This window comes from Mesoplodon bidens (genome assembly GCF_964165515.1).
Source record: "Mesoplodon bidens genome assembly, chromosome: 11".
Classification (NCBI taxonomy): domain Eukaryota; kingdom Metazoa; phylum Chordata; class Mammalia; order Artiodactyla; family Ziphiidae; genus Mesoplodon; species Mesoplodon bidens.
This window is the reverse complement of record NC_138167.1, coordinates 48,979,528-48,988,516: the sequence shown is the minus strand read 5'-3', so window position 1 is coordinate 48,988,516 and position 8,989 is coordinate 48,979,528.

The following is an 8,989-nucleotide window of genomic DNA, read 5'->3' as shown; positions in this document are numbered from 1 at the left end:
CACAGGACTTCTTTCTATTTTTACAAGATGTCAAACTGTTGTAGAACTTGGGTCTATGCACTTGCTATTCCCTTTGCCTGGAATGTTCAACATTCTCTACTCCCTAGTTCTTTGGATATCTAACTCTTCATCCTTCCCCTCACACCTTCCAAGTCATCTCCTAAGTGGCCTTCCATGACCATCTAAGAGTGCTGTTAGGATCATCATAACACGCTCTTTATTTCCTTTGTGTTGCTCCCCACTCAGCGGCGTCAACGGCTGCTTGTTTGTTAGCTTCTCCAGTTTTGCTCTCTGTTGAATTCCCAATGCCTACTAGCATGGTGCCTGGCAAAGAAGGTGTTCAAGCATGTTTACTTTAGTTAAATGTTCAAGAATACAATTACTTCACATTCTATCCTTAAGTAAGAATGCAATTTATATCTGAATTGAGCTGTATTTGTTTACTTTTCTTTCCAAACTGTCTACAGAACTCTCCTATAACTTTACCTCAGTCATTCAGGGAAGCTAACACCCCCTGGACCTCCCCACCCCCACTGGGAGTTAGAGCCTGAGGGCACCTTCAGTGGCCTTCCTGTTAATTTCCTACATATCCTGGCCTTATCTTCCAGCCTAGAGCTTTCTTCTGTGCCCAATTTTTTTGCTATTGTCTTCTTGCTCCTTAAGTCAAGAAACCTAGCAATGCAATCAAGCTATTGTCTGGTAAAAAGAACCAAAATTATTCAACCTTTATGAGAGAAATTATTGCTCTATTGTTAAGACTTAGAATTCAGGGTTCATTTGGCCTATTCTCTCCAGCCTCAAGAAATGACAGCTTTTTTATATTTAACTCTTGTCTGCAGTTTTCTGGGGAAAAAAAAAAGAGGAAAATTAATGATTAAATTAACATCCGTGCAGCATATTTCTCACAAGATTCTATAATAAGGTATACTATGTTATACCAAAAGCCAAAACTTTAAAGCTGTAACTTTTTTTTTTTTCCCCCTTAGTACAAGCAAAGCAAGGCCCAACATTTGGAAACAAATGGAAACTTACATCCTCCCACAGGATCAGGATCAGCCCCATCCCTGGTCAGCCACAGAGCTCTTGTTTGTTTGCATGCGCCCCCCTCCAACTTCCCACTCCCAACCCCTCCCCCGCATCTGCATTGCATAACAGCCAGGGACAATTTTCATTTTAAATTCTGGAGTTGTATGTAGCAGCAGCTCCATCTCTGGAGCTTTCAGTTCACGAATTCCGCAAAGGTAAGTTGTTTTGAAAACTTAGATCATGTCAGAGAAAGGGCTTACCATTGTTTTCAGCTACTGTATGTTTGTTGCTATAAACTAGAAACAGTATTCTCATTGTCACAAGTTTAAGAAAAGCCTTTATCACTGCATGCTTAATTTATAGATATAATTTTTCATGAGACTTTACCCATTAATCTTTAAAGAAACATGTTCTAAAACATGTCCCTTTAAGCCATAATCTTTACTCCTCATGCATTCTGTGGGTAAGGATGCTTACAAAAGGATTCACTCTACAGTCACCCCATGTGGAAACTCACAATGGCTTTTAACGGATTAGAGGCTCTGAGAAGTTCTGTATGAAATAAACTTTATTAAATGTATTTAACCTAGTATTTCCAAGATTTATTTAACCACAGACCACTTTCATATGTAGCATCTTTTAAAAGCATGTTTGGGGAAATATTATGCTAGAGAAGGCCAGATAAAATAATTGGGCTAAGTGAAGAGAGAAGGTTTGTTGGTGACACTTTATATATGAAGCCCTTTTTTAATGGAGCATTATAATAATCTGTGCCCAAATATGAGCTAAAATTTATCAGGTAAACCTGGAACAAGTCCGAGATTAGCTAGTTAATCAAAGTGGGATGAAATGTACAAGGAATGGTTGCCCTCTTCTTCCCCCAAGATGGGGGAGGCATCAGGACAGCCTTCCTTGATAACAAGCATGGGGGCGGGTCTACTCCAGCCTGCAGAGTATGGCGTGGAGTGGAGGTATCACACCCCAGGTATTTGATGCCCAGCACAGGGTCACAGAACATCCTAAGACACACCCCAGTGGAGCATGGTAATGGGAAGTGGAGAATAAACAATATTCTGAAACTGAGCAGAGATAGTCATTCAACACAGCACCCTCTGCCAACACCGTGGTTAAGAGCAAGACTAAATCTCTAGGAAAAGGTCTGTCTGTGAAGAACAAGAGCACCAGCAGAAGCTGCTCTGACAGCTTGTTGAAATCATCTGCTTCTGTTATGGACTGAATGTTTGTGTCCCCCACCACCCCAAATCATATGTTGAAACCCTATCCCACCATATCATGGTATTAGGAGGTGAGGCTTTGGGGAGATAATTAGGATTTGATGAGGGCATGAGGATGGATCCCTCATGAGTGGGATTAGTACACTTGTAAGGTTCACAAGAGAGCTTGCTTCCTCTCTCTGCTCCTCGCCGTGTGAGGACACAACAAGAAGTTGGAAAAAGAGGGCCTCGCCAGAATCCAGCCATGCTGACACCCTGATCTCAGACATCCAGGATCCAGCACTGTGAGAAATAAATTTCTATTGTTTAGAAGCCACTCAGTCTACAGTACAGTAGACTCCCTTATCCACAGTTTCACATTCCATGATTTCAGTTACCTATGGCCAATTGTGGCCCAAAAATATTAAATGGAAAATTCCAGAAATAAACAAGTCATAAATTTTAAATTGTGCACCACTCTGAGTAATGTAATGAAGTCTCTCACCCACCTACCCCCACTCCACCCGACCCAGGATGTGAATCGTCCATTTGTCCAGTGGATCCCACCCATTGGTCACTAAGTAGAGGTCTGGATTATCAGATCAACTGTCACTCTGTCACAGTGCTTGTGTTCAAGTATCTCTTATTTTACTTAATAAAGACCCAAAGCACAAAAGTAACTGTGCTGGCAATTTGGATATTCTCTTACTGTGCCTAATTTATAAATTAAACTCCATCATAGGTATGTATGTGTAGGGAAAAACATAGTATATATAGGGTTCAGTAATAATCAAAGTTTTGGGTATCCACTGGAGGTCTTGGAACACATGACCTGCAGACAGGGGTGAACTACTGGACTTGATACAGAAGCCGAAATAAGACAGATATTCAGTCCCCAAAATGTTTTGACACCTGTTCAGATTGGGATCCACTAAAGAATCACACATTGCATTGCTTATTATGTCTCTGGATTTCTTTTAATCTAGAAGAGAACCCAAAGCACTCCCTTCTTTTTTTCATGGCATTGACTCTTTGAAAACATTTGTCCTGCAGAATGTTCCACTTTCTGAGCTTGTCTAATGATTTCTTCATAATGTCATTTAACTTTTACTTTATCCCCTGTGTTTCCTATAAAGTGAATGATAGATCCAAAGGTTTGGTTTAGAGGCAAGTTAAATGTTTTCGATAGAACACGTCACAGACAAGGCAGTGAGCTTCAACTGTACCACAGGAGAGGGCATATAAGCTGGTTCCCAGTATTCTATGACAAGATTGATCACCAAGTAAAGGGTGACAGTCGAACTCCTCCACTTCAAAGTTATGTTTTCCTACTTGTAACCAGCAAGTGTCTTGTGGGTGGTACATTGGTACCAAGTCAATATTCCCGTTCCTCATCAATCTTTCACTTAATGGTTTTAACACACATTGATGATTCTTGCTTGAAACAGAGATTTCACTGGGGTGGAAAAATGGTGATTTTCTGATTTTACCACTGCTTGCACATTTCTTAGCTTGGCATTCTTTTGTAAAGAAGAGATTTTCTTCATTTACGGGAGTTGTTTGCTTACTCTGAGATACACTTCCTACAGAAAAGCCTGGTCACCATGAGATATGGTAATGGATACAGGTGTACTCTATTCTCAGACCCCCTCATCCACTCTGCCCCCCATCAATCATCTAGGGCTCTACTGACACAGACCCAGACACAGGGAGAAAGGCATAACACTGATCATCTGAAATGTGATTCTAGACAGAAGCCAGGTTTTTGAAACAACCCCATAAAGAGCATAAAGAGACCCAATATTAACACTGGGAAATAAGCTCGGAGCTAGAACAATACCAAAGATATAGACCAGATGGAGATGAACCTGCAAACAATGGACAAATTGTCCTGATTTTGCAGATGGGAAAGAATCAAAGTCTGGGGATTAGCTTAGACTCTATAAAATCTACCCAATGGGTTAGTTAATAAAGGGACAATAAAGTGGAAAAACTCCTTTGCATGTCAAGTGATCTTCGTTTTGGTATTATATCTTCCTTAATTGACCAATAAATAAATGATTACACATCAGAGTGAGAGTATTTATGTGTCTATGTCAATTTGCAAATGATATACTAGTCTCTAATTAGTTTATTGACAAATACATATTTGTTAACTCAATAAAAATATTTATTAGGCAATACATTAAATTTTCATGGCTAGAGATAAAATTTAGATAAGACATATTATATAAGGTTATTCAAGGAAATTACTACTGGGTGAATTAACTTAAGAATGCTTGACTAAGTAATTCCTTAACACCATGTTCTCACTTTTCCACTGGAATACCTCTAATGGTGGAGGAGGCTGAAACTTTATCTACAGGAGGTCTCCCTGCAGCAGCCTACCCCCCAAATTAAATTTATTTCATGCCTCATATTAAAATATTAATGGATGGAATCTAAAAAAAATGATACAAATGAACTTATTTACAAAACAGAAATAGACTCACAGACATAGAAAACAAACGTATGGTTACCAAAGGGGAAAGAGGGTGGGTAGATAAATTAGGAGTTTGGGATTAACAGATTCACACTACTATAAATAAAATAGAAAAAACAACAAGGACCTACTGTATAGCACAGGGAACTATATTCAGTATCTTGTAATAACCTATCATGGAAAAGAATCTGAAGAAGAATATATATATCAGTTAGAACGAACAGGAGATGTCAAAGCATTGAGGTCGAAGTTGACTCTGAAAGTTATCATGAAGTTCCAGAGCCAGACCAGAAATGCAGATGAGATTACCAAAGTAAGCCAAACAGCAGCACTAGAAAAAAGTAAACTTAACCTTGCACAATTTCTCAATGAAGATAAAAGTTAGGAGAAGATATGATGCAAGTGGAGTCCTTTGAAAAATGTCCATTAAAATTATGTTCAGTTCTTTGCTTTAATAAAGTTACCCTTGTATGAAAATTATAAAATATATATATGTATACACACACACACACACATATATATATATATTCTCAGGGTTAATATATATTATATTGCTCAGGGTTAATATCAATATATATATATATATATATATAACTGAATCACTTTGCTGTACACCTGAAACTAACATAACATTATAAATCAACTATACTTCAATAAAAATTAAAAAATTAAATATTAATTGAAATTCTATGTTCAACTCTGTACAGTTTAATTTAAAAAATAATGCTCTTCAAAACTGGGTAGTATCAGTGCTACAAAAATACAGTGGAATTTAGGGTCCTAATTTGTAAAATTAGGATGGTAGCACCTACCTCATAGGATGACTATGGATGGACATCAACCAAGTTAATGTTTATAAAGCCTTACAGCTGTGACTGGCACATACTTAGCACTATGAAAATATTTGTTAGATAAAATTAAAGATTTGTTCCAAGTTCATCCTACTGTTCTAGCTACCACTGTATAATCACCTTCAGGGTATGAGTAACCTAGTTCGGTCTATTTTTCTTTTTACTTATTTAGTTATTTATTTTTAACTGAAGTATAGTTGATTTACGATGTTGTGTTAGTTTCTGGTGTACAGCAAAGTGATTCAGTTACATATATATATATATATATATATATATATATATATATATACTTTTTTTCAGATTCTTTTCCCTAATAGGTTATTACAAAATATTGAGTATAGTTCATGGTGTGGGTTTTTTTTTTTGCTTTTTTGTTTTTTTGGGTTTTTTTGCGGTACACGGGCCTCTCACTGTTGTGGCCTCTCCTGTTGAGGAGCACAGGCTCCGGACGTGCAGGCTCAGCGGCCATGGCTCATGGGTCCAGCCGCTCTGTGGCATGTGGGATCTTCCTGGACCGGGGCATGAACCCATGTCCCCTGCATCGGCAGGCGGACTCTCAACCACTATGCCACCAGGTAAGCCCCTGAGTGTGTTTTTAATATTGAAAGACATAAGTATGGTTGGAGTAGGATAAATAGGAGAAGGTGGTTATTTATTTGGGCTAAGAGAGAAAAGGGATCAAAGAACAGAGGAAAATGGGCATGGAGCCATGCAGCTGGTGGAGGGCAGTGGAGCAGCCAGCCAGGTTAGTGGGTCAGCCACTTAGCAAACATTTCAGAGCACTGGCCACAGGCCCGGTGCTAAGTACTGGACTGAGGAAACTATAAGCAGTTGGTGAGACAATGATGCAGAGCAGTGTTTCTGAGATCACTTCCATCAGAATCACTAAGGTGTTTGTGAAAAATGCACAATGTTTGTGGCACCACCCTGATGTACATGGTCAGAACTGCTGGGGCTGGGCCCAGGGATCAGGATTTTAAACAAACCCAATCCCTCTGTAACTAGAATGTGAAAAGCACTCTTGTAAGGGATATTGCTCAGGGTTAATGACCTTTTCTTCTTACAAAAATAAAATTTTAAAATAATTTTAAAAAATACAACCCACTCACCAGTCAAAATAGCCTAGAATTTTTCACTGGAAGAAAATTTAGCAATCATTTAATCCAGTAATTCCTATCCCTGGTGGCTTGTTAGTGTAATCTGGGGAGTGAAAAAACAAAAACAAAAACAAAAAAATAAGACAACAACAAAAGCCAGGGCACAGGCCCTACCCGAAGACAATTAAATCAGAGATTCTGGGGGCAAAAACCTGGACAAAAGTGTATTTAAAAGCTCTTAAATATTTCTAATTTGCAGCCAAGATTAAGAATCACAAATCTGGTCCAGCCTCCTCATTTTGCAGATGAGGAAACTGGAGACTCAGAAATAACTTAAGATGGTAGACCTCTCTTCCAAAAGTAATTGTGTAAGATAGACTAGCTATGTATTGGTGTCATGATTTTCAAAATAAAGATAATAACCTATAAGTGAATTCTGATACCAATCTAGTGGTTCCTGACCAGAATTTTAAAAAATGAAATAGAGTAGAATAAAATATATCAGAGCACACATAGAGTAGAAATGATATTATGGGGTGTGTGTGTGTGTGTGTGTGTGTGTGTTCTATGATTAGATGTTAAACGTGATTCTTATTATGGGTTATTGTCAAAAAAGTTGGAAAGTCCTGCCCTGGAGTTTCTTTAAATTCTAATATCTAAGGTTAGAAGCTGACATCTGTGTACAGGAGGGATGTAGCTCCTTCGTCTGCCTGATAAGTAGCCCACAGGGAAGTTCTGGATGGCACTGAGGTCAAGAACATGGGATTAAGGAAGCAAACACCTTGGGGTAAATGGCTTCTTATGCCCCTTACTGGTGATGAGAGCTTGTATAAGAACTTAAACTCTTTATGGCTCAGCTACCTAAACTTTAAAATAAAAATAATAATATCTACCTCACAGGATTGTTAGTTTTGTTTTTTTTAATTTTAAAAAATTTTATTTTTTATTTAAAGGTTACACTCCATTTCCAGTTATTACAAAATATTGGCTATATTCCCCATATTGTATAATACATCCTTGTAGCCTCTCTTACAGCCAATTGTTTGTACCTCCCACTCCCCCTTCCCCACTGGTAACCACTAGTTTGTTCTCTATGTCTGTGAGTCTGCTTCTTTTTTTTGTTATATTCATTAGTCTGTTGTACTTTTTAGATTCCACATATAAGTGATATCATACAGTATTTTTCTTTCTCTGTCTGACTTATTTCACTTAGCATAATGCTCTCCAAGTCCCTCCATGTTGCTGCAAATAGCAAAATTTTGTTCTTTTTTATGACTGAGTAGTATTCCATTGTGTATATATAGCACATCTTCTTTATCCATCCATCTGTTGATGGACTGTTAGGTTGCTTCCATATCTTGGCAATTGAAAAAAATGCTTCTAGGAACATTGGGGAGGACTGTTAGTTTTAAATGGCAGAATATCTATAAACACTTAGCATAATGTCTGGCATATAGTAATAATAAATACAGACAATTAAAACTGCATTTGTGATCTATCATTTCCTGACTCTAAGAGGAAAGAACTAAAAATATACCAGGATTAGAATAGTCTTTGGAGGGATGTGTATTCTTGAGTCTAATGTTTCTTTTAGAAGGACAAAAGCTAAAAAATAGCTAAAGTAATTGCTTTAATATGCAAAATATGAACAACAACAATTTTCTATTTTCACAGAACTGGAAATTATGGTGCCACAAAGCTACCTGCTTATCTTAGAGACAAAACATTAATTTTTTTTTTTTTAAAGAATGGCCCTCTTTCCCCATTTTATTGGGACTCTGATTCAGTTCCTGGAAAAAAGTAAAAGACTGTTCACTGCATAATGGTATAATGTATATGTCAAACGATGTAATGTTCATAAATCTTTTGCACGTAAGTCAAAAAAAAAAAAGAATGGCCCTGTCTCACAGACGCACAAGCCAAGTGTGCCATCAGCTCTTTGATGTTGTGGCTTGTTTAGTTTCATTCTTAGTTTCTTTCTTTCGAGAAAGATATTGATCAACATCTGCATTAAAAAAAAGCATTTTGCATTCTTTTCTGGTGGGTAGCTGGATCCAAAATAAAATAAAAAATTAAGCTGTTGGCCCAAGACCTTACAGCTGCTCATGGACCTCACCTTCCTCTATTTGTTCATATCCTGTGCCTGAATGCACGGGTGTCTCAGGCACAGCTCTCCACTTTTACTGCACATCTCCTCCACCAAGGGATAAACTTACCATAGTCTTCCATGCTTCGATAGCCATCTTGTGAAGGGAGGAGTGCTCGGTCTAGTCTTAAAGATGTGTCTGGGATGCTTGACATTTGTGTGGCAGCTAGTGA